This window comes from Oryzias latipes, chromosome 9 (genome assembly GCF_053564925.1).
Source record: "Oryzias latipes strain Hd-rR chromosome 9, Olatipes_Hd-rR_3.1".
NCBI classification, from domain to species: domain Eukaryota; kingdom Metazoa; phylum Chordata; class Actinopteri; order Beloniformes; family Adrianichthyidae; genus Oryzias; species Oryzias latipes.
Window position 1 is genome coordinate 1,291,550 of NC_136245.1, and position 26,914 is coordinate 1,318,463.

Consider the following 26,914-nt stretch of genomic DNA (forward strand, 5'->3'; position numbering starts at 1 on the left):
TTTATCTAGGGTAATGCTGCTATTCCACCGGTGTAAGGAGAGCGGGAGTGTGCTAACGGTTAGCCTCAGCCGTTTGAAGTTCAGCTAAATGCAGCCATTAAATAAGTTAAGCTGTTTTTTATTGGTGCTGTACCGCGCTCCGTTAAATACATACAAATATATATACATTTTTTCACTAGATAATTCTGTCGCCGTTTTACCGATGTACGCTGGCGTTGACACACCAGACCAGGGGTCACCAACCCTGTGCCCGCGGGCGCCAGTGCGCACGCGAGCACCCCTTGTGGCGCCCGCAGGGAATGCACCCAAAAAAAAATCTTTTTTTTTTTTTTTTTATTGAAGCAAATATTCAACAAACAACCACCGCATGTCTGTCAATGACAACAATATCAATTCTGAGATAAAGGTAGACAAAGAAAACCCAAATATGTAAACAAATATAACTTAAAAAATAATCACTAAAAGTAAGGGTCTATTACAAAAGTTTAAATAGATCAAATAAATTACACAATTTCTGGACATTCTTATGATTCATGTAATGTAAAGATTTTGAGAATAGGTTGAGGTGGTTGAGTAATCCATTAATGTGAGGATTAATATTCCTGTCTGTTTTTATTTACATTTATGTTTAAAAAGTTAAAATTAAGTTAAAGTTTTAAAGGTTTAAAAGTTTAGCTTTAGTGTGTTCAATAAATATTTATCTTGTTCGGCTGCAACCTAAAGTCTGTTTTGAAATTAGGCTCCCTCTGCAACTGAGTTTGACCCCCCCCTGTAATACGAGTCTAGAAACTTCATGCATGTTTTTGTGTGTAAAATGAGCAAATAAAAATAGGGCACACAAAAGGAAGTCCTCAAATTGTGTTGTTTTTTTTTTGGGGGGGGGGGGGGGGGGGGGGCTAGGAGGTTTTTAGTGGCGCCCTTCATACCACTTGGTGCCCATGAAATAGCCCTCGGTCTCAAAAAGGTTGGTGAACCCTGCACCAGACTGACCAGTGTTGCCAACCCCCCCCCCCCCCCTTTTCTTTCTTTCTTTCTTTTTTTAGGAAGCAAGTCAGCTACTTTTGTACGGAGCCCGTGTCCTGACATTAAGATATAAAAATATATCTTGTTCCCACAGGTTATTATGTCGTTCGCACGAAATACTATTCCGTTCCCACAAGATACTATTCCGTTTCCACAAGATACTATTGCGTTCCCTCAAAATACTATTCCCTCGAAATGATTAACTCGTGCGAACGCAATAATTATGTCATGACATGAAAAACAAAAATGATCACTTTATTACTGTCTCAATGAATATAAGAAAAATAGCAAAAGATTTATGATAACTAGGCTGCTTTGTCATATGATGGCTCCTGCTAGGCTACTACTAGCTCCGCCGCAGAGCTCTCTGATGTATGCCGGCATTTGGGCAACTGGCTGGTCTGTTGTCAGACAGCTGATATTGTAGTTTAGGGTCGAATAGGAATAATAATATTCAGGACTTGTCTTTTATTAACTTTAGCAGTCTGTCGCTTTACATTCGAAGGCTATAAGGATACATGCTAACTGACTAGCCGATCATTGATCCTGTTATTAATTTACGTCATAGATTTACAGCAGATACCTTCACATTTCTGTCTGTGTGTGTCTCATTACATTGCATTGAAGACACGGAGGGTGTTTAGAGAACAGATTTATTTATTTAAAAAATCACAGAAGCATCCATCGTATTCACGTTCATTCACATGATGATGATCTGGTACGCCCTCAGTCATCTTGCTGCAAAGGCCGCTTCCTGCCGCTACTTCCGTGTCTCTGTGAGCATTCAATAGGGGTCAAAATGCACTTCAACTGTCCACAAAGCCAATGCTGTTTCTATGCACCATCTAGCTAACCAGCGGTTAAGTGACGAAAAGCGGCTGTACATTTCATCGCTAAAAGTTCGGCAGGGAAGTAGAGAAAATTAGTGTCTGACAGTGACTTCGTAAGTTTGCACATGATTCTACGTTCAAATTGAGAACATGACACGACTCGACCGAACCTGAACTTGCTCTAGGCTAACATCCTGAGGTTGTCTTCAATGTCAGCAACTCTGGCCCTTGACTGTAGCCGCTGTGAGCTCTAGGGTCTAACTAGACAAGAGCCAATGACCAGAGTTGACGGTTCTGTGGGTGTGTCGCTGAACCTATTATGAACAAAATAAGATTTTAATAAATGATCATTTTTCTAATCCGTTTTGTCCCTTTCGGGGTCACGGGGCTGCCGGAGCCTACCACTTGATGGATGGATGGATGGATGGATGGATGGATGGATGGATGGATGGATGGATGGATGGATGGATGTTGTGACACAAACCAAGTTTGACAAGAATCTGAAGCATTTTCAAAAGCATCAGCACTGACACTAACAGCCAAATCTGCTTCAAAAAAGACTGTATCTGCTATTCTTACAGACCCTCAATGATTATTCACATGTTTAATGATTGATCCAAACGTTTTTCCCCAGCCTCCAAGAGTTGTGCTAAAGTCTTTTCAAACGGTGACTGTAAATCCGTCTGATAAGGGGGAAAGTGAGTGTTTTCTATCAACTTTACTTGAAATTAGTAACACCTGAAATAGTCAAAGGCTCAGTGAACCCCAGCAATCTCTGACTGCATTAACCTGTTTCTTCGTAGGTGGTGTACAAGAGGTAGTATTGAACAGCAACATTTCTGGAAGCAATTTGGTTCCAAACTCACCTTCAAGCACTTATCTCTTTGTGTCAGGTCAGCTCCTCCCTTTCAGACTCAGAGTTTTACTGCTGTTCCTGTTTGATCTCTGCATTGTTGACTGGGCTTTGTCTTTGTGTTATTAGCCAAATTCCCAAAGGAGAACATCACCATTGAGATACCCATGACTTTCCTGAATCCATGGACTCACCCTCCCCATGAGTCTGCTGAAATGGTCATGATCCACATGACACTGCCCGTCATCGGAACTAGATATTTGGACAAAACCAACCAATGGGGAGGAGTTGGCCCTCAGAAACGGGTTACGGCTCTCCAAAATATCAAAACTGGTATGATGACATTGAAGGTCTTAGACGTTCATGTAATTCAGAGCTGAAGTGTAATCTCCACTTTTACTTCTGGTTCAGGCTACAACAATGTGCTTGTACACCTTAAAAACGATGGCTCTTTTACTGCATCCAACAATGCTGGCAGCACCTGGTGAGGTCCATCCATCCATCCAACAATTCAATTCAATTCCATTTTATTTGTATAGCCCAAATTCTCAACAACAGTCGTCTCAATGGGCTTTGTATAGGTAATTGAAGAAGTAAAACCTAAAATCAAAAGGATCATAAATACATAGAATTCAATAGGAAAATAGTAAATTGAACTAACAAACTGCCCTTAGACCCCCCTTCTCTGTAAGGAAAAACTCCTAAAAAAACGGATTCCAGAAAATAGAAGAAACCTCAGGGGTGCCCACATGAAGGAGGGATCCTCCCCCAGGACGGACAGGCGATTTACCAGAACTGTTAGAGAAGAATTAACTTATCTAAATCTACAACTACATATATAAAGTCCAGCAGACGAGCTTCATCCAGATGGAGTTGGGGGGACAGTCGGGGGTGCGAGTCGAGCCGTAGACAGGATCCACATCCAGGTGTAGGAGCAGGAGCAGAGACGAGGTACTCGGTCAGGAACAGGAGCACGGATGAAACAACTGGAATCTGGAAGCACTCCCACTCCCCAGGAGGGGAAAGGGGGAAAGAGGGACAATACATGAATCACTGCACCAAAGAGAGGCATGGAGAACTAAATGATAAATGATGATCAAGAATAGAGAAGAGAAGGAAAGAAGTAGATGAGAATAGAGGACAGAACCCCAGTGCACCATAGTTACCCCAGCTTCAACTTCTAGCAGCTACTAACAACAAATAGTTATTGTTAAGTTTAATTTAAACACATTAACATTAAGTTAAATAATCTAAGTAGTCTGACAATAATCCTGTCCACAGAGGAATGTTTTCAGTCTAACTTTGAATGTAGAAACTGAGTCGGCCTCTCTTACATGAGCTGGGAGTTTATTCCATAAGACAGGGGCTTGGTGGCTAAACGCTCTACCTCCAACCGTACTTTGACTAATTCTAGGAACCACAAGCAGTCCTGCATTTAGTGAGTGAAGTGTTCTGATTGGATGGTAAGGGACTATGAGGTCCTTAATATAGGACGGGGCCATTCCATGTAAGGCCTTATAGGTTAACAGGAGGATCTTGAACTTGATTCTGGAATCAACTGGGAGCCAATGGAGCGAAACCAACACAGGAGTGATGTGATCTCTTCTGCTAGTTCCTGCTAACAATCTAACTGCTGCGTTCTGAACAAGCTGGAGACTTCTTAAGGAACTCTTAGGACACGCTGCTAACAAGGAGTTACAGTAATCCAGTCTAGACGTAACAAATGCATGGATGAGTTTTTCAGCATCACTCTTAGAAAGATTTCTGAAGTATACGGCATTTACCAGTGTTTTTCAACCTTTTTTGAGCCACGGCACACTTAAACCTTGACAAAAATCCCGTGGCACACCAGCATCCAAAAATAAAAATAAAAAGGAGAAACTCATATGCAATCTCACATGTTTGTGATAATTGAGACAAAAAAAGCTGGAAGCTGCAGCTGTTTTTTCTAAAAGATGTAATAAAAGTTAAGTTAGAAGATTTAAAAACTGTTTGATTTGTGTTCGTTGTTGTTTCAAGACGTTAAGGGGAGAGACTCATTGTGCGCCAAGGCGCTGTCACTTTAACCAAATGCATCATGGGAGATGTAGTGCAAAAATCCGCAGAACGCAGAAAGACAAGCGGCGTCTCTGAGCTTCATTGTTTTGTTCACTTGCTCCACAGTCTGACACCGGATTCTGTGGAAAGCTACACCACTAAAGACGAGCTTTAGCTGGTATTTTTGTTGGAACTGAGAGACTTTATGAGCAGAATCTGAACAAGGAAGTGAAGACTTTAACCACTTCTGATTGGCCAGACTGATGACATAAGCGACTCGTCGCATTTCGGGCAGACACTCGGCAGAATTGCAGGTTACTCCCCTAGGGCGGGTCTGTTAATTAACCCACCTGCTTAGCGTCCTATTTAAGTCAGGTGTACAATTGTTCATTCTCTCTTACCTTCAGCGCTCATTCTTCGCCGGTCTCCGAGCCCGCGGGTCTCCTTCTCTTTCGGCGTCTTGCCATGTTCCCCCGTCCTTGGGAAGGATGATCCCCATCTTTCTGATGTGGGGTTTTGGTTTCGCCGCGTCTGCTCTCCTTAATTTCTCCTCCGCTCCGCGGGCGGCTGCCGATCCGCGGGCGGCTGACGGCGCACAGCGCGTTCGTTTCGCCGCGGTCGCGTGCATCTGCAGGGGGTGTGCTTTCCGCAATGTTCGGGATGTCCGTGCCCCCCGATCAGGAGTAGTCGGGTCTTCTCGTCTGCCGTGGTCACCCCAATTATCCACGGTGAGCGTCGTGCGGTACTTTTCCCATGTAGTTTTCTATGGCTGCGTCTCACTTCCTGTTTACTTCGGTGACGTCACGCCCCTAAGGACCCTGGGAATTGTAGTTTTTTCCGGGTCCTTTATGATGCACTTCTGATTCTTTTTCTGCTGCGTAGTTCTGCGTCGTCCGGTTGTTTTATTTTATTTTTTTTTCAGGGGTTGTGGGGTCCTTTCTGTGGTTGTGAAGGCTGGCAGTCCTCGTTTGGACAGGTTTCTCATGCTGGCTGAATTTATCGTGGCTTTTAGCATTTATTTTCTATTGCTGTTTTGTTCTTTGGGAGCTGTGTGTAAATCTTGATTGTCTTTAATTTGATGCTGGCTTTATTATTATGGCGGTTCTTCTGTTTGTTTTCTTCGTTGTTGTAGCTGCTGGTTAGTTGGAATGTGAATCAGTGTCTCTTGGACCCGTCTCTGCGCTATGGACATTTTCCCTTATGATTGGTCTCTCTTATGCAGCGTCTATGGCTCATTTTATTCACTCAGCGATCCTCATTCATTGCCCCGCACGTTCTGCTCCGCCTGTTTTTTCCCTGCTCTGTGTACCCCAGTGGGTCCTGCCCTGTCCTCAGGGACTTGCGTCGGCCGCATTAGTGAGTGTGTCGGTCTCGTCGCGGCCTTGTTTTCTCGGCTGGGGGTAGTTCGATCCTGGGCCGCGTGTTCCTGTTCTGGATTTTCGTGTTTTGCGTTTGATCTTTCCCTCTCTATGCCTGGAGTGGTTTTGTGATGAATGTTGTGTCTTCAGGCTTCCTCCACTTGTTCTCCTGTGTCTGCGCCTTCTGGTTTGGGGGAAAAGGATTTAAGAAGAGTGGTTTGTGTTTGACCGGCCGCCAGAATCTACAGCTCTGATGGTTCTTAAGGGGTTGTCCGGTTATTTCATCCTTGGAGATTATATTAAGGCTGTTTCAATATTGAATGATAGTATTGTGTCATCGGTTGACTTGGTTAATTAACACTTTGAGCAACTTCTACCCTGACCATAGGAAATATATCACTTGCGCTCTCAAGCTTAGTTCAAGAGTTAAATCTTGTGTCCACAAGTCAGTCTTCGGTCTGACTTTTCTAAGCAGATGGCACTCTGCTAGATGCATCCCCATTTGGAGGCTTGTTATACTCCGCCTCTGAATGCTTAAGGTTCAGTCTAGCAAAAATAATATCAAAACCATGATCCCTCATGGCTCTCAAGTTCTCTTTTGCAGTATCCAGTCGCCCTTGGCTAAATAAAAAATTTGAGAACCATTAATATCATATACAAGGCATCAAATCCAGCCGAGCTGTAATCCTCTGCTACGTGGGATGTTGACCTTCCTCATCTACAAATCTCCTTGGCTACTCTTCCCATCTACTACTCCTACTCCTCGATGGCCTCCTGAAGGTGCGTCCCTCTGAAACTGTCAAAGGTTACTTTTATCATTGGAATATATAAAACAAAAAATTGGTGTTAAGATTCCGTGCAGGTCATATATTTCACTATTATTTCACTGTTGGAATTTGTAATTATGGTGGTTTCTAGGGTGCGATAAATCCACAATGGGTCTTTACCTTAACTATCTACTAAATTTCACTTTCTCAGATTTGTTTTTAAAAGCACTGTTATTTAATTTATCTCAATCATTTTGAAACTGATCAGTTTCTGGGTTATTTATATATTCTTGTCAAGACTAATACTGCTTTGTTTTTTATCTATGCATCGCATCCTGAGCCTGCGAACCCTCACGCCCCGATCAGCTTCTCCGTTTCCAGGAAATGATGTCACCCATGCATTCCCTGATCTGGTGCTGCAACGATGACTGCTCAACGTACCTATTGCTGCACTGAAAGTGAAGGGGTGGTGGACCTCCTCTGCGTTCCAAGGACACTTCTGGCTTGAATCAATCTATGTCAGCTGCAGAATGAGTGTGAAATTCTTGGATTATAAATGTTGAAAGAAAATTATTTGTCAGGTGGAAGCCTCAAAATTTAGGTTGCTCTAAGTTGTATCAATTCAATCATTTTAATTGGTATGCCAAATGGGAGAAAACTTTGTGGCCGTTAAGCTCGTTGTGGTATTGTCGTTGGAGTTCGTAATAATGGCAGTTATTAAGCCTGCGTTAGTAGCATGCATGATGTGTATATAATGGCGTCGAGCCCGTCATAGTGTGATGGCAGCTTAGAATAATGGATTTTACTAAGCTTGTGTGAATATTATGCCAGATGAAATGTTTATGGCCGTTAACCCCGTCATAGTATGTGATGGAAGCTTCAAATATGGGGTTATTTCATTCATGGCATAGGATGTCATCGGGAGCATTGTATTGGATGTAAGTTTGTGTCATCCTAGGGTCGTCCATGGCGGCTAGAATTATAGTTCCGCCAGCGTTTTGCGGACGTGGGCTTTACGTTCTAAGATCAGGTAGGAGTACTTCTTATGTCGGCTCCCATTTCATTTCTTTCCCTCTCTCTTTGAGGTAGTATGCTCCCCTGGTGAATGGGAGCGGCCCAACGGTCAATGGTGCCGGGGTAAACACATAGCAGATACACTAGATAGCATGTTCCCTTCGTAGAGTGGTTCTCGAACGGGAGCGGCCCAACGGTCAATGGTGCCGGGGTAAACACATAGCAGATACACTAGATAGCATGTTCCCTTCGTAGAGTGGTTCTCGAAGGGAGCGGCCAAACGGTCAATGGTGCCGGGTAAACACATAGCAGGTACACTAGATAGCATGTTCCCTTCGTAGAGTGGTTCTCGAACGGGAGCGGCCAAACGGTCAATGGTGCCGGGTAAACACATAGCAGATACACTAGATAGCATGTTCCCTTCGTAGAGTGGCTCTCGAAGGGAGCGACCCAAACGGTCAATGGTGCCGGGTAAACACATAGCAGATACACTAGATAGCATGTTCCCTTCGTAGAGTGGTTCTCGAAGGGAGCGGCCAAACGGTCAATGGTGCCGGGTAAACACATAGCAGATACACTAGATAGCATGTTCCCTTCGTAGAGTGGTTCTCGAAGGAAGCGGCCCAACGGTCAATGGTACCGGGTAAACACATAGCAGTCATACTGGTAAATGAAATGAAGTGAAGTGAAAATGGAATGCAGCCGAAAACACACCTCATCTTATTTACACACTGATTATACATTCACATTTTCTCTTCTGGATGATCTTGGCGTTGGGGGTTTTTGTTACCCTAAAGCGTAAGGAAAATAATTATCTTAAGAGAAGTCCTCCCTCAAGTAGAAGCCGCGAATGATGAGTATAAAATGCATGGTGTTTAAATTGAATCAGGTTGTGTAATCTTGTTGGCTCCCCTCCAGTCTTCTTTTTCTCTCTCTCTCTTCAGATAGTATGCTCCCCTGGTGAACGGGAGCGGCCCAACGGTCAATGGTGCCGGGTAAACACATAGCAGATACACTAGATAGCATGTTCCCTTCGTAGAGTGGTTCTCGAAGGGAGCGGCCAAACGGTCAATGGTGCCGGGTAAACACATAGCAGATACACTAGATAGCATGTTCCCTTCGTAGAGTGGTTCTCGAAGGGAGCGGCCAAACGGTCAATGGTGCCGGGTAAACACATAGCAGATACACTAGATAGAATGTTCCCTTCGTAGAGTGGTTCTCGAAGGGAGCGGCCAAACGGTCAATGGTGCCGGGTAAACACATAGCAGATACACTAGATAGCATGTTCCCTTCGTAGAGTGGTTCTCGAAGGGAGCGGCCAAACGGTCAATGGTGCCGGGTAAACACATAGCAGATACACTAGATAGCATGTTCCCTTCGTAGAGTGGTTCTCGAAGGGAGCGGCCAAACGGTCAATGGTGCCGGGTAAACACATAGCAGATACACTAGATAGTATGTTCCCTTCGTAGAGTGGTTCTCGAAGGGAGCGGCCAAACGGTTAATGGTGCCGGGTAAACACATAGCAGATACACTAGATAGCATGTTCCCTTCGTAGAGTGGTTCTCGAAGGGAGCGGCCAAACGGTCAATGGTGCCGGGTAAACACATAGCAGTCATACTGGAAAATGAAATGAAATGAAATGAAATGAAGTGAAAATGGAATGCTGCCGAAAACACACCTCATCTTATTTACACACTGATTATACATTATACATTTACATTTTCTTCTTCTTCTGGATGATCTTGGTGTTGGGGGTTGTTACCCGAAAGTGTATGGAAAAATAATTGTCTCAAGGAATTGAAAGGAGCCTTATGCCAAAACGAAGTTGTGAATCAAATTGTGAATGTCATCCTAAAGATGTTGTGAAATAAATGTTCTTCTGCAAGAGTTGTCTGACTGAAATAAGCGACTCGTCGCATTTCGGGCAGACACTCGGCAGAATTGCAGGTTACTCCCCTAGGGCGGGTCTGTTAATTAACCCACCTGCTTAGCGTCCTATTTAAGTCAGGTGTACAATTGTTCATTCTCTCTTACCTTCAGCGCTCATTCTTTGCCCCTCCCTCCTCCCCGGCTTCCACCTGTGGGCTCCGTTACGGGGGTTGTTACCCGAAAGTGTATGGAAAAATAATTGTCTCAAGGAATTGAACGGAGCCTTATGCCAAAACGAAGTTGTGAATCAAATTGTGAATGTCATCCTAAAGATGTTGTGAAATAAATGTTCTTCTGCAAGAGTTGTCTGACTGAAATGTGATTAAGCCTTCAAGAATGATTGGCGGAGACAGTTGCAGGGGCGGGACTTTTCAGAAAACGACTTTAGTTTCAGCTAAATGGTGGTACCGTCATTCTTATCAAAATGTCTTAAATAGAATCAAATAAACACAAAGAAAAAACTTTTTTATGGTCTTTCATATTCCTAACTACTCAGTGTTTTATCAGGGCCTGTTTGGATGAACAAAGAGCTGATACCCTGGAGATGGAAAATTATGTTAGATCAGTTAATGAAGGCAATCTCCCACGGCACACTAGTGCGCCGCGGCACACTGGTTGGAAAAACACTGACTTACACCATCCATGGAGACTGTCTGATCAGACAGAGCATCTCTGAGGTTTTTAGGACCTAGTATAATGACCTCAGTTTTTTCTGGGTTCAAGAGGAGGTCATTAATTGTCATCCAGGTCTGGATCTCTCTAATGCAGGCATTCAGTTTCTCTATATTGTCATTCTGGTCAGGTTTAATGGATAAATACAACTGCGTATCGTCGGCATAACAATCAAAATTAATGCTGTGTTTCCTGATTATGTTTCCTAGGGGTAGCACATAAAGCATAAACAGGATGGGTCCTAAAACTGACCCCTGTGGGACTCCGTCCATCCTTCTATCCATCCATCCATCCATTTATCCATCCATCCATCCATCTTTCCATTCATCCTTTCTTCCATCCATCCATCCACCCATCCATCCTTTCTTCCATCCATCCTTTCTTCTTTCTATCCTTCCATCCATCCATCCTTTCTTCCATCCATCCATCCATCCATCCACCAATCCATCCTTTCTTCCATCCATCGATCCATCCACCAATCCATCCTTTCTTCCATCCATCCACCCATCCATCCATCCATCCATCCATCCATCCATCCATCCTTCCTAATGATTAGGATTTTAGATGCTGTTTTGACCTTTTTCAGTTTTTGGTCTTCTTACGTCTTCATCTCTCTGCATTTACATCCATTTTAATAGAGGAATCTGTCTAATTTGTTTTGACAATTTGCTTTAAAGACACTACTGTATGTTTTCTTTTTTTTACCTGCAGTGCTGACAGTTATGCTGTTATAGGTCCTACTAAGTTCTAACAACATGCTTTTCTGAATATGATTTTAGTGCTGACCAAACCACTGACATACACAGACCTGCAGCCTCAACCAGAGTCTGTGTGGTATCTGTGCTGGTGTTAACTTGCTTTTGGATTGACCTAAGGTTTTAGACCAGTTTAAAATGTCCAAAATCTGGCTTCTTTCTCTGAATGTTATCAGTGCAGCTGATAACATGCCTGGGAGGTTGATGCAGCCTGCAATGCCTCTGCTAAAACAACCTAGCTTAGAAGTATTACTTGGAAAGCACCAGAGGCTGCTTAAGCAAAAACGTCAATGTTTAACATAGTTTTGTGCACAGCACATGCCGACTTTGGTATGAAATGTAATTTCTGCTTCCTCTCCTGTCTTCCAAAAGGTTAACAGCTTATGTTGTTAAGGTACTTCTCATGGCCAATGAGCTGGTGGCCATCAGAAAGGAGCATATATGTGATGCAGTAGACTTTCTAATCCTCAATGCTCAGCTGCCTGATGGCTCATTTAGAGAAATCAACAGAGAGATGATGGTGAGTGAAGACTATCATAAGGTGCCTGTTCTTTTTAAAAACTTCATTAATCATTAACATTGAAAATAAACAGCATTTTATTTCCTCAATCATACTTTTAGAAACTTATTGGTTAAGGTGCATTCAATTCCATTTTTTTCTAATTCATAAAAATAATTTGTTGTGGAAATCAGACAATGTTGATTGATCCCTTTCTATATTTTAAGTTACCAAAATAAAAGCACTGTGAATCTGTTTGGGTAAAAGCAACTTATATTTGAGATACAGCTGCAGTGGTTAACATTGTGATCATTAAATAAACTGAATTTTACATTTCATTACAATGGAAGACGTATTGAAATTCAGGTAGAATTTCTTTTAAGTCATACTATTAAAAAGAAAACGTGTTCCAGTACAATATCGGGATACGTATCGTATCACCAGACTCTTAGTCAATACGTGTTTGTGCTGGAGGGGGTTACTGAAAGCGTCATGACTTGCTAGGCTAGACAGACCCAGATGCTGGAACCCAGAAGGAAGACAACAGATGAGTAGTCGTAAGGAGTTTTTATTTTCTCCGAGGTGGTTAGGGTTGAGGCGTAACCAAAAGGCGGCGAGGTTGAAGATTCGGCGTTGGCTCGTGACGTGGCTGGAGATTCGGTGTCGGCTCGTGACTTGGCTTGAGATTCAGCTATGGCTTGTGACATGATTGGAGGTTCGGCGAAGCTTCGTGGTGTGGTGAGGTAGGTTGGTTCCGTGATGTACTGCTTGGGTAGTCGGAGATTCTGGCGTCCACTGCTGGGTTTGGTGATCCTGAAGACAAGGCAAAGGTTCGTGAGGCGAGAAAAAGCACAGAGCATGAAACTAAGAAGACCAGACTAAGCACCATCAGGGGCAACGAACTGGCGATGGATACTGGTCCTGGAGCTCCTTATGAAGGTCTGGCGGCATGATGAGATGAGTGGATGCAGGTGGGATGAATCAGTGGCCAAGCAGAGAGGGGAGGGGGAGGAGAACTGACAGAGGCACCATGACAGAAAGCTCAGAGTAACAGAGAGCTAGGTGCTACCATTGACTGCAGTCTACAGGTGCTACAAGAAGACACAACCTCATCATAAAAACCTACAGAAAATGAGTAACACTGGAAAGAGAAGCAAAATCCAGAACCACTTCACTTTAATCAACCCCTGATAGGAATACTGCAGGTTCGATTCCCTCCTTGGCCAAATGTCAAAGTGTCCTTGGGCAAGGCGCTGAACCACACCTTTGCCTCTGGTGGAAGGTTGGCGCCAGCTGAGCTGCCACCAATGTGTGAAAGGGACTGTTACTGTAAAGCGCTTTGGGCCTTTGAGGAAGGTAGAAAAGTGCCATACAGGTAATAATAATAATAATAATCCATTTCTTTAAAGCGCCTTTCACAAAACCCAAGGACACTTTACAAAGGTTAAAATAAAGTCACTGCAGTAAAAGCACAATAAATATAAAAAGACAAAAATCAAAAGTGAATCTGGATGGGAAGGCAGAAATAAACAGGTGGGTTTTGAGTTTAGATCTAAAAGTTTGTAAAAATGTCTATGTTCCGGAGGTCAGGAGGGAGGAAATTCCAAAGTTTGGGAGCCGAGCAGCTGAAGGCTCGACTTCCCATGGCGACGAGGCGGGCCGGAGGGACAGAGAGCTGAACAGACGAGGAGGACCGAAGAGAACGAGACGGGGTTTTAATATGGAGGAGGTGGGAGAGATAAGGAAGAGCCAGGTTATGGAAGGGCCTTAAAGGTGAACAGGAGGAGTTTGAATCTGATTCTGGAGGTTCAGTGCAGCTGGTGGAGAACCGCGGTGATATGACTGAAGGAAGGGGTTCTGGAGATGGTGCGGGCCACTGAGTTCTGGACCAATTGGAGCTTGGGGCTTAGACAATTAATGTTAAGTATACGTCATTTACCATTTAATTGAAAATACGAGAGGAGAATTTAGACTCATCTAGATTTAGGTTCATCTAAAACCAGTTCCACAGCCAACCTGCACCTGAGGACTGACTCTTTTCCTAAACAGAGCAGATCATTACTTATAGATGAAACCAGATCAGCTTCACAAAGCTGAGACACTTGGTATTTTTGAATGCCAACCTTTACTGCGATGAAGAATCGCAAACAGTGTGCATTTAACCCAGCCCACATTGAAGCGCGCATTGGTCTGCACACTGCAGCCAGGGCCTCTCACCAAACCGGCTGACCAACCAACATAAGGGTTCAGTGCTGATTAAGTATCGTTCCAATTAACAAGGTACGATCAATCACTAACACTATCTTACGTTTACAGTACTCTAAAATCAGAAAAAGTCTAATCAAGCTAGCCAAGAACAATTCTCATGAAGATTTTTCTGACTTTTAGAGAGAAAAATTGTTGAAAATCATGGAGATAACAAAACGAGAACAAAAGTTCAGTGACAAATCCTTTTAGCCTCATTTAAAATGATGCTAAAGCTAATGCCAGATTTTTTTTTTACAGTCATTGTTAATTATTAAGAATTCATTTTATTACTCAAACATCAAGGCTTTTGTTGCAGTGGAATGGGTAACAAATCTAATCAGCTTGTTGCTTCACAAGATGGCTCCAAATGGCTCACAAAGGCCTGAGAGGAGACAGCCAGAGCCTCAAAATGTCACTATCCAGCAGAAGATGTCAAGCTTTAGATGTCAAAGTTATTAAAACAACGTTTTAATTCATTCATTAATCTTCTTAACCCGTTTTGTCCCTTTCGGGGTCACGAGGCTTTATGTTTGACTTCAGAGACAACGTAGGAATCAGAACTGCAATGTTGCGTTGCCTCCTTCCGTTTGTAAAACGACTACAGTTGAAAAAAAGTGAAAATGGCAAAAAAGGAAAATAGAGGGCAGCTTGGAAACTGAAAAAATAACAAACACAAATCCAGAGAGGCTAACTGGAGGTGGTTCTTGGTACAACTTTCATGTGATCGTGGTGCGCTGTGTGGTTCCACTTATGAAGACATGTCCTAAAGCTTTATTCGCTTTTCTTTAGCAAATGAGAAAATAATGTCATATATCACTATATAAGTTAATTGTTGAGTTAATTAGTTAAATAAATTATGCAATGTAATCAGAGTAAAACTATGATATTTTACTTTGTTCTTTGTAAAAACAAAAAACCTACCATGAACTTGTTGCATTCTTTGGAAATGAGTGGGACTCCCAATGATTTGACTCAAAGGGAGAGCCTGAGTTTCATTGGTGGTTTTAGTTATATAAGGCATTTGATTGGGTGGAATCCAGACCATTAGCATGAATCCTTATGTCGGGGCTTGGCCGGTTTGATGGCACTTTAGTTAAGTTCAGTGAGATCTGAGGCAACACTACTGAAATCAGTTGTTTTTTAAAACCACATTTTTATTTCTAATTTGGTAAATTTTGATTTTAAAACTGTGTTTTTTGTTTTCATTGTACAAATATGTCTTCATAATTACAGTCACATCACCTGCTGACAGTGCATGTTTCTGTCTAACTCCCTGATTGTTGCTCACTCAGACTCCTTGACGTCGTTCTGCCTCATTGCTATGCAGGAGTCGCGCCCCGTCTGCTCTAATATTATCCATGTGAGTATCTTTATTATTATGTTATTTTTACACAATATTTTATGTTTTTACTTTCTTTTGACACAATATGAAGTTACTGTTTATTCTAGTGGCGTACATGAACAAAAACACGATTTATTCTACCCTGATCAAGAACAGTGGTTCTAATATACCAGGGTATTAAAATACAAATCCTAAAAATCCATAAAGCTCCATTTATTATAATTGTTCAAGCCGTGGGACAAAATAAAGTCAGAAAAAAAATGTCCTCTCTAGTCCAAAAGACCAAAAAATAACTAATAAAGTTAAATTAACAATATTTCTATTTTGACACAAATTCAGAGTGGCTGTGGTGCAGAGATGTAGTGGTCAGCCTTTGATTAAAAGAGCTTTGGTTTCTATCTTCCCTGCCAACGTGTCTATGTGTACTTCAACAAGACATTGAATCTCACATTGCTCTTGGTGGTGTATGAAAATGTGTGTTCATGTGACTGGAAAGTGTTTTAGGCCTTCATCAAAATAGAAAAGCATTAGAAAATTATAGATTATTAACCACAAATTCAAAGAAACACCCAATTAATAAATGGTGAAGAAGCCCCAAAGTGCTTTATAGTCCCATTCACCCATGCACACACATTCACTAACTGATGGCAGCTCCACTGACCAACACTATAAACCTATAAACCATAAAAACCAGGAGCAATGTAGGGGTCTGCGTTTTGCCCAAGGACACATTGGCATGCAGAGCGGGAACCAAACTGGCTGTCTAGCAATCAGAGGTCGATCAGTCTACCTCTGCACCATGGCAATGACCTTACATAAATGTAAGGGCGCAAACCCCTGCAGTGACTTTAAAACAAACATGCTAATAAATATACGTTTATTTTCTAATGCCTTAGTCATGACAGGCCTTGTGGGTGCATACAGGCTGTCTGCAGGCACATACATTTGTATGGGGCACACAGGTGACCCACAGCTTGGATCTGTTTTGTTCAGAGGCTCCCAAGCAGCATCAATAAAGCAGTCGTCTACCTGGAGAATCAACTGCCTGGCCTCACAAGCCCTTCTGCTGTTGCAATGACATCGTACGCCCTGGCCAATGAGGGAAAGCTGAACCGCCAGATCCTCTATAACGTCGCTTCTCCAGGTTTTGACAAACAGACATCACAGTCATAAAATGGAAACACCCACAACTGCTCTATTGAAATGACCACAAGTACATAATAAAGTGCACTTAATGCAGAGATTTAGAACCTTAAAGAGTTATTCATAATGTTAGACTGTTTTCAAGAATAAAAGCATTTTGAGAAGATTCACTACAAGGGATTTGTCCGTGTCTTACAGAGTTGTCCCACTAGCCCGTTCCTGGAAATACCTTGTTTACGCTTGAAGCCACTGCGTATGCACTTCTAGCTCTGGTCCAGGCCAAGGTGAGCTTGTGTGGCATCCAGACAGAGAATCCAGTTTCTGTTTAATTACAGATTAGGTCACAAACTGTAAATGACAGAAAATCCTCTCTGTTGACTAAAGACTAAATATTTTCTCATCAAAATAAAAAGCTTGGTGAATGTGTGGACAGGAAACAGTTAAATATGTTTTGTTTGGGTGGGCATTGCATTCACGAGGGGGCACAATCCAATGCATTGGTGTGCCAGTCTCAAGTTTGGGTAAATACAAAGTGTTTAGTCAGGAAAAGCGCCTGATGTAAAACCAAAGCCAAATCAATCATGAACAGAGCTTTTACACCAGATCAGCCATGACCCAGCTTAACAGTGACTGGTGCTGTAGACCTATAGAGGGTTGGTGGAATTGGACAAAGAAAGATATTTTTTTTAAACCGAGGGAAGTACTTTGAGTAGGCACTTTGAATTAAGAGACTTTGACAGGAAATCAAGAGTTGGTCCAAATGATGGAAAGAAGAAAAGTCTCCCATGGGCTCAAGAGACCAGATGGAAAGAGAGGAAAGCTCATAGATTGAGAGCAGCTTTAAGCTATTTTATCAAGGAGTGGATGGAAAGAAGATCAGATGAGGAGAGATCCCGGAGACGTCTGATGAGAATGTTCTGGAGGTGAAGAGAAGGTCAGATAGGTGTTGAGTCTGAATACAGAAGATGAATGTGTGGTGGTGAATGTCGTCAGTGGTTATTCCCCTCAGGTAGGATGTGCGCAAGGATAGAAAGGAGAAATTCTGGAAGGAGATGGATGAGGAGATCCAGAGTGTCACCAAAGGGGAGAAAATGATGATTGAGGAGTGATGGAGAAGTTTGGTGTTCAGGACAAGAATGCAGAAGGACAGACGGTGGTGGACTTTGAATTCAATTTCAGTTCAGTTTTATTTGTATAGCTCAAATTCACAACAACACTCGTCTCGATGGGCTTTGTATCGGTAATTGAAAAAGTGAAACATGAACTCAAAAGGATCATGAATACATAGAGTTTAATAGGAAAATACTAAATTGAACTAACAAACTGACTAAGCTATACTGGGATCCCTGCCCTCAGACCCCTCTTCGCGGTGGGCTGGGGGACAGTGGCCTCAACAATCGGGGTCAGTCTGTTAGCTTTCCCCAGCCTACCCTCCTTCCTCTTACAACCACTTACTAGGGCGATGTGGGGGTCAGCCTGCAATGCACTTCAGGGGGGAGCCCCCCTCCCATGATTGCCACATTGAATTCGGCCCCTCCACACTTGGTTTTAATTGCACCATAGACATGTAGAACCCTTGGTGGGGGGGGGGTGCTTGGACATCACTGTGAGCAATAAGGAGATGTCCTCTGTGCCCTAACCGCTAATTTTAACTGCACCCTGTAGTACCCACACCCCTGACACCTCAACAATATACACTCCAACACACACACACACAAGCAAACATCACATACCTTACACAAGAAAGGTGGGACCTCAGATCATCTGTCCCCTACCCCATCCCTGGTTTGGGGAACCAGACCCTCAGCAACAGGGGCCATGTCCCTTGGGTGCTGGCTTTCGGACCAGGTTGACCCTCCTCCATGCAGGGAGAGGGATCCCTGAGCTCTGGTGGGATCATAAGCCAGGGATCACATCACATCTGAGCCTGGGGGGTCAGTGTCCCTGTGGTGCAGGTTTTGGTGATTGCCCTTGAGCGTTGGCCCCTCCAAAATTCCAACTGTGGGTGAGCCTCATTTGTTAAATGCTCCTCAGGGACCTTCACCTTTAATTGGGTGTTCTCCTCATGGGTGGAGGTGGGGGTCCCCTGCCTTGTTCTCTTCCCGACTTCTCGCCAGGTGGGAGGGTGGCTTCCATGAGCATGGGGCAGGTCTCCCTTGGGCGGGCTCTGGCTCATGCCTTGGGTTGAGGAGGGGGGATGCGTAGAACTCCGGGGTGGTGGTGGGCTGCTCGTCTGTTGCTGGCGGGGGCTCTCTGGGGGTGGAGTCCCGTGCTGGACCCCCTGGTGGGGCGGAGGCCTATCCTCCTGGCTGGGATGGGACCTCCACTCTCCGTGCTCCTGTGCCTCCCTGCTCCTTGGTGTTGGGGGGGACTGCGGTGGTCCTGCTAGCCCTGGTCTGGCGGATAGATTTGCTCTATCTGCTATACCATGCCAGTGTTGGGGGGCCCTGGCTACTGCTGCCGCTTCGGCGGGGTCTTGGTGTGGGCACTCTCCCTCTGAGCACAGGTGTCAGCTCTACTTTGCACTAATAATGTCTGTGACAGAATGAAATGCTTTACATGTGTTGGTTATGGTGTGAGGATGACTCTGGGGTTAAGACTGTTCTGAGAGAAAAAGGCTTGTTAGGAAAAAGACAGTCAGTGACAAGACAGTAGACAACAGACAGGAGGACATGGAGATGCAGTGCAAGGAGAAGGTGGGGGCCAAAAAAGGATCTTAAGACTTGTCTAAGTGGTTAAGCCTTAGTCCCTGAGAAGGAAATTCCTTTCTATTTAGGGCCTTCTTCTTTCAGTCATATCACAGAGTAACCATCCCCACCACAAGATAGTGATTGTCTGTGATAACTGTTCTGCCTTTACAGGCTTTTGACGATGCCAGACCTGTTGTGAGATGGTTTAACCATCAGCGTCTGGGTGGTTCAGGCCGTGAATACACTCAGGTTATGAGACGTCTTTCTCTTATGTATTTTCAGTAACATTTGAATGGTTTTACATTATTTTGAGCCATTTGTTCTGTTCCATGTCCCTCTTTTCCAGGCTACTATGATGATGTACCAGGCTTTGGGAGAGTATTGGACCAGCGTTCCGGAACAGGATCTATATTTGGATGTCTTTTTGCCAGACAGATCAAAACCTGAAAAGTATTACATCAACCACAAAAACATCTATGTTACCAGGACCTTTGAAGTGAGATCAGATCACTGATACACACAGGTTCCATGTTTGTTTGTTTGTTCATGACTACATCTGTCCCTACAGGACAGACTAAACAAAGACGTGACAGTAAGGGTCTCAGGGTCAGGAGAGGCCACCATCAAAGTGAGGACTGTGTTTGGTTTCAGACTTATTCCACAGATTTCTTGTCCAAATGTTAATAATAGCATGAATGACATGTGACTACAGTGTGTGATACGTAATGATCAAGACAGAGACTGGTTCACAAGGTGACCTCACATCTATAGAATTTTTGAAGTTTCTAGAAAACATCTTTGTGATTTTTAAACAGCTTTGGTGATTCCACAAAGCTTAAGAGAGCCAAGAAAGAGTTTGGTTAAAGAGGCATTCCCTTCCATTACTCTGAGTAATGCTCTCAATGTTTCCCTCATGTATAGATGGATATCCACCTCAAGAGTACGTAGACAGTAAGAGCACTGTCTGTAAATTTGACCTTCTGTTTTGAAGCTGTGCTGATGAATTGGGAAGGCCTGTTTTGGGAGGAGTGGTTCAATAATAAATTTGATCTGTCCTGTTTGACCTAATGTACCTCTCATGTTGACAGATGACATCCTCTTATTATGCTCCGTCTCAAAACACCAAAAGGGACTGTCAGAAGTTTCAAATGTCTGTGACATTAATCCCAGGTAACTCATTGTTTCTGGACTTTTAAGGTTTCATTTTGTTGGTTAAATAAGCGGATTGTGAACATTTTTTCTTCTTGCAGAGACAACAAGTTCAAATGAGGCAGTTTACAAGCTTCAGATAGAAGTTGTGAAGGTGCAGCAGTCCCTCGATGCTTTGGTCTACTTTTCCCTTTCTGGTTCTACATGATGCTCTTTGCAGGTACAAGGACAGCAATCGTGATGCTACAATGTCCATCTTAGACATCGGTTTGCTGAGAGGGTTTGCTGTCAACATAGATGACCTGAGAGCTGTAAGATTGTTAATCATTTCAGGACGAGGTTGAATGACTTAAAAAAACAAGATTTCTGACATGTGTTTGTATCTGCAGATATCTACAGGTCAGGACGCCATTATTGACAGGTTTGACATGAACACAGCTCTGTCTGATCGAGGCTCACTGATTATCTACCTGGAAAGGGTTTGTCTGAGCCACTTCTTCTCTCTTTGTTTGCTTCTTGTTCCAGATCGTTTGAGCTTTGTTTCACGTCTGTCCTCAGGTCTCTCACACTCGACCAAAGATAATCAGCTTCAGGCTCCATCAGGTCCAGCAGGTGAGCATTCTTCAGCCAGCAGCAGTGTCAGTCTATGAATATTATGAGGGTAAGTAGTTGTTGTACTGTGTGTATCGATTGCATCTTCGGAGTGCAAAGACCAGTATAAATGAGAACGTTTCTGTCTAATTTCAGACACACGATGTGTGACGTTTTATCATCCACAGGGGGCAGAAGGACAGTTACAGCTCTGTGCAGGTATCCAGATCTTATTTGTCACGCAACTTCTGCTGCTGACTTCAGCCAAAAACGAAACAAACCCATAGGCTCCAAACACTAAACCCTCCGTGAATCGCCACCTTTACGTGGTGAAGGGGTTTGAGAGCTTGAATGATCCTAGGAGATAAGCTGTCTGGGGTAATCCATGGTTGAGAGAAATAGCTTTCTGATCTGAACCTGAGTGGTGTTCTGTTGTTGGACTTCTGTGCCCATCCCAGTTTGTCCATGCCAAACACTGCTTTTGAACACAATGATGTCCATCAGTGCATGTGACAGCAGGAAACCCTAACTTTGTGGTTGTTTCAAGCGACCTTCAGCCATGTGTCTGGGACACTTAGTAAAGAGAGAGGCAGAGTTTTCTACTGATTACAACCTGGTGTTTAGTTGGATTCGCTGGCGGCAAAAATACTGTCAGAGTTTGGTGGGAACATCGGGCCAAGCTGTCCATCGAGGAGGTCTTCAACTCCTACATCCAGGAGAACTTTAAACAGGTACCGAGGGAGGCTGGGGGCAGTGGACTATGTTTTCCACCTCTGCTGTCACTCCTACTGTTCAGAGCTGTGGTCACAACGTCTCTGGTGACTGTTGTGTTAGAAATTCTGAAATCTGGTGGTGGACCTGAAAGTAAAGTATGGACGATGTTCTACTGAGCCTGACTTGTGAAGACATGCGGCAGCTGACAAGTATTGGTCTAAGCGAGCTGCAGCCTGAACTAGTTTTATTTAACATTTATTTTACCAGGAGGATCAGTTGAGAACAGTGTCTCATTTATAATTTCGACCTGGCAATTTTGTGGTAGCAAGAACTTGTCCCTGATAGGAAATGAGTGAGGCCCTGGAGACGGACTATCGGTCATCTTAAAGAGGTTCAAGCAAACCACCCAGCACCTGTAGGGAGGGGGAAACAGCTTTGTGCCAGCACCATTTTCAGTGCAGGTGAGGATCTGTTGACATTGACGGGACGATTGATGAGAAGTGGAAGGAAGTACTTTGAGGATCTCCTCCACAACAGCTGAGAAGCAGAAACCCAGAGAATCAGGGGTGGGGCTGTTCATCACCTGGGCCAAAATCACTGAGGGAGTCAATGAGCACCTGGGTGGCAAGGTACCAGTAGTGAACAAGGTCAAATACATGAATTCTCTGGATGCTGTGGGATCTTCTTATCTAAAGCATCTCTGCCCAATCACATGGCAGTTGGGTCATTGCCACTACAGGACAATCACACTTCTCCATGGGAAAGTCTGTTCTAGAGTATTTGAGAAGACAATTCAGCCAATACTCAAACCTCTGATTCAGGAAAACCAGTGTGGTTTCCATCTTGGTCAGGTAACAGTGGACCAGCTCTACATCCTGTCTAAACCCTCTTTGGTCTGTTTCTTTTGTGGCCTTTTGTCCTTTTTCCTAGGAGCAGGTCTACATTGAGAAAGGCATGACACCCACAGTGTGAAGGGCAATGAAAACTGGACGTGTGCTGGGATTGAAAAGGAAAATAAAAGCACCAACGTTCACCATTACTGTTTTGATTGCAGCACGCAGAAGAAGAGCAAAATCAGCAGCAATGAGCGCATAACAAAGCTCTGTGAGAGGACAGATGGCAAACACATGTATGGTACGAGATGTACTGCTTTCCTACATGTTTGAGAGTGCCCCAAGTCATGACATCATGCAGAGGCTGACATTTGCACTCATCTCCTCACAGCGTACAAAGTTTTGGTGGAGGACGTTGTCTATCAACAATCTCAAGACATGTATGCTATGCGGGTGAAGTACACCATCAAAAAAGGTTGGTACTGATATGCCTTTCTTATCCCGTTCAGCCCTTTTGGACTGAAACAATACTGAGGTGGTTTAACATTTGGAATTTATGATCATGTACCAACATAACCACTTACTAATAGACCTTTGGTCAGATCGCAAACATAATAGGTGGTAGAAGTCTTACCCCTTTGCTTTATGGACAGCAACTTTTGTTGTTTAGGATTTTCTATTAGTTCTACTGGTTCAGGGTTGGTTTGTGTTTGTGTTGTTTGGTTGTGTGATTGTACTTTGCACCACAATTTCCTAGGTTCCTGACAGAAGTGACATCGTACTGCCAATATGTGTCTGCTTTTTCCTTACAGGGTCTATATCCTGCCTTTCTTAAGCCTTTCCCAGTAAACTGTATCCATATAAATGATCATATATGACCATTGGCACACTAAAGAACCATTTTGATTTTTGATGAAATATTAGTTATTTTTGCAGCTCATCTTTCTACCCAGAAGTAAGAGGACTCGATTTCTGAGGCTCCGCCTTTCTCTCCTTGTGGGTGCCGCCCATTTCATGATGTCATCCTAGAGCCGGCCTCAGTAGTGTGTTTGTGTTTCTCCCATGAAAACAAACAGCATCTGGAAGTTCATGGATGAACATGGATGATCATATTGTTTGTAGAAAAGGAAAGCGTTTAGCTGATCCCCGCTAGCTCCACAGAGAAAGTGGGTGTGTCTGTTAGCCTGGAGGCGGGGCTGGCAGCGCAGACTCTTCCTGTAAGGGGCGGGTCCTCACTTTGTTACATCACAATGTGAGATCCCGTTCATTTTTGCGGATTGGGAGGGGCTGGTGCTCAGGGAGCAGGTTTTTAGGGGAATACTTAGAAATGCACGAATGGATCAAAATACCAATTTGGGGTTGTTTTTACTGAGGAATTAACATTATAAAACACTTAAAGGCTCAAAACAGTGGATTTTGAATTTAGCTATTTTATACCTTCCTTTAATCTGACTGCTATTGGAGCCTGGGGGAGTAGGGGGCATGGGTCAGCACAAAAATCCTGCTTTGCAGAGTGGATCAGGAGGCAGTTCCTTACACTTGAACTCTGCTCCATCCCATTAGTGTCTGTCCAGCCATGGTAGCTAAACCCCCAAACCTAGTCCTTCTCTGTTTTTTTTAGTTAGTTTAGTTTATTTTATTTTATTTTATTTTTCCACAATGTGTCAAAAGCTACAAATCCCCTCACAATACAGAATGTGGGAAAAATGGACCTCCCCGAAGCAGCTGCTTATTATTAGGGGTCCAGCATTTTAGACAAGCATAAAAGTACAGAAGATGAGTGGCGGAAGGAAAAGAAAAGAATTACATAGAAAAAATACAATAATAGTATGAGAAAATGATGGTAATATAGTGGAAAGTGTTGGACAAGGGACAATGACTTTGAACAACTTAAACTCAGGCGTGTGGCCATATAAGTGTCAACAAACAGAGAGATATCACACACTAATAGGTGGTTTCGGTCGGAGCAGCATTTGTACAGTATGTTGACAATTATAGCAATTTCAGTTTCCTTTTAAACATATATATTGTGGCAGACTGTTTAACGTCATTGTCTAAAGTATTCCAAGTTTGTGGACCTTTAGTACAGACAGAGAAGCTTGTACATTGTAACTTCCTGTTTTTGCCTTTTAGCATATGCTTCCCCTGGTGTCATGGTGATAAGAGGGCCAAAAAAGTGGTATGAGGTCACACAAACGACTACTTAGTCTATGAACAACACTGTACATTGTGCATGCGTTATGATACGAGTTGAGTTCCGGTAACTTAAGGAGGCTGCATCTGTGGAAGAGTGGATCCGTTGGGGAATTTGGCGTGGACCAGGTTATTGCTCTTATTGTTTTTCTTTGTTATCTGGAGTTTTGCCGTGTAGGTAGAATATGTGTTATTCCATATGATGTTACAGTGATCCAGGTGAGGCTCAAACAGGGATCTGTACAATGTTAGCAATGCGTCTGATGGGAGCATGTGCCAAATCTTATAGAATAAACCAACAAATTTGGATAATTTTTTAACTAGTTCATCTATGTGTTTTTTAAAATTTATAAATTGATCTATATGGATTCCAAGAAATTTTATTGAGTCCATCTGTTGTCGAGATCGTCCATCTATATTTATGTTTAATTTCCTGTAGGTGGATTTGTGTCTGGATGTGTGGAATATGATAAAGGTTTTGCTAGCGTTTAATGACAATTTATTGCATTTGAACCAAATATCTACTTTTACTAGTTGTTCATTTAGGAGTTTTTCTAATAGGTCCATATTTCTAAGTGACATGAATGAACTAGTATCGTCTGCAAAAAGTATTTTGTGGATGTCCCCAGAACAGTAAACAAAATCATTTATATAAATTATGAAGAGAAGTGGTCCCAATATGGATCCTTGTGGTACACCCGTTTGAATGTTGAGTTTATGTGATTTTAGTTCATCAACTTTTACATATTGCTCTCTCCTGAACTCCTGAACCATTGGAGCGCTAATCCCCTGACCCCGTAATGCCTTAATTTGCTGAGTAATATTTCATGATCTATAGTGTGTCTAGTGTCCTAAAGCCACATTGTTGAGGCACAAGTACATTGTGTTTTACAAAATAGTCTGATAATCTTGAGTACACAACTCGCTCAAATACTTTGGAAAGAATTGGCAGTATTGATATGGGTCTGTCATTTTTAATATCATTTTTGTCCCCAGACTTATATATGGGTTTTTTTTTAGCTATTTTAGTCATTTCTTAGGACTTTGCCATGTGTAAATGAAAGATTAATGGTGTAAGCGAGAGGTTCTGCAACTTCATTTACTATGGCTTTAATGATATTACTACTTATGTTGTCAGCACCAACTGTGTAGGATGATCTCAGCTTGTTTATAATATTTACCACTTCTGTTTTACAGGTGGGTTTTTGAAAGAATGCATTTGGGTAATTTCCCTGAAGGTAGACATTGTCATTAGCACCACCTGGTGGACAAATGTTTTGAGAAAGACTTTTCCCAACTGAACAGAAATAATTGTTAAAAATATCAGGTAAACTGAGATTGTTTGATTGACATTGCTCTAAGGAATCAGGGATGACTGTAGTTTTTGTTCTGCGGCTGAGGATGTTATTCAAAACCCTCAAAGACTTTTTTTGATCTCCAGATGCAACCTTCAGTTGTGTAGTAAAATAATTTTGTTTGCTTATTCGTAATAGTTTTGTTAGATTGTTTTTATATTTTATGTAAATTCATTTATTTTGGGTACTTGTTTTTTTATACTTTTTGTACAATTTGTTCTTTTTTTTGATTGAATTTAGTATTCTCTTGGTAATCCAAGGTTTTACTTTTATGTCTTTTTGTCTAATTGTTTTTTCTGGGATTGATTTGCTAATTGAGTCAGTTAATTCTTCAATTAATGAATTGTATGCGCACTCGGGATCTGTGGTGTTGAATACTTCGTCCCACCTTTTGGTTTGAAGGTGACTCATTAGGTTTGCTAAAGTTTGGGTGTTTACCACTTTCACTTTTCTCCTTGTACGTGAGATTGAGGTTTTATTATTTAGATTCATATAGCATGCAATGGGATAATGGTCGGTGATGTCTGAGTATACAACCCCTGATTTATATTCAGTATTTACTGTATTAGTTAGCATGTTGTCCAAAATGGATTTGCTTTTATCCGTAACTCTGGTAAACTTATTAATTTTTGGGGAAAAGGATGAGGAGAAAAGAGTATTAATAAAGTCATTGTTAGTTTTATTGTCCTTGGATAAATCTATATTTAAGTCACCCATGATAAGACAATTTATGTTCGTTAGGTTTATGTGGAGAAGAAGGTTTTCAAGTTTGTCTATAAATGTGTCATAATCAGAGTCTGGTGGGCGATATATTACTCCAATAACAATACTTTTTGCATTGTTATGTTTTAGTTCTAGAAAGATTGAGTCAGAAAAACCATCATCAAGTATAATGTCTGTTCGTTTCCTCACTGAATATG

At 42.6% G+C, this 26,914-nt stretch overlaps 1 pseudogene across 1 annotated transcript in view; it reads left to right on the forward strand.

The window, feature by feature from the left end:
- The window catches only part of LOC101158285 (complement C3-like), a 39,853-nt pseudogene that overhangs the window by 10,900 nt on the left and 2,039 nt on the right, over nucleotides 1–26,914 (forward strand). The window contains exons 15-28 of the transcript XR_013658026.1: nucleotides 2,963–3,039; nucleotides 3,118–3,190; nucleotides 15,277–15,344; nucleotides 16,320–16,470; nucleotides 16,668–16,753; nucleotides 19,331–19,408; nucleotides 19,506–19,655; nucleotides 19,728–19,787; nucleotides 20,248–20,329; nucleotides 20,410–20,619; nucleotides 20,698–20,920; nucleotides 21,088–21,118; nucleotides 22,668–22,747; nucleotides 22,838–22,921. The product of XR_013658026.1 is annotated as a complement C3-like (transcript). The remainder of the gene's footprint in view (nucleotides 1–2,962; nucleotides 3,040–3,117; nucleotides 3,191–15,276; nucleotides 15,345–16,319; nucleotides 16,471–16,667; nucleotides 16,754–19,330; nucleotides 19,409–19,505; nucleotides 19,656–19,727; nucleotides 19,788–20,247; nucleotides 20,330–20,409; nucleotides 20,620–20,697; nucleotides 20,921–21,087; nucleotides 21,119–22,667; nucleotides 22,748–22,837; nucleotides 22,922–26,914) is intronic.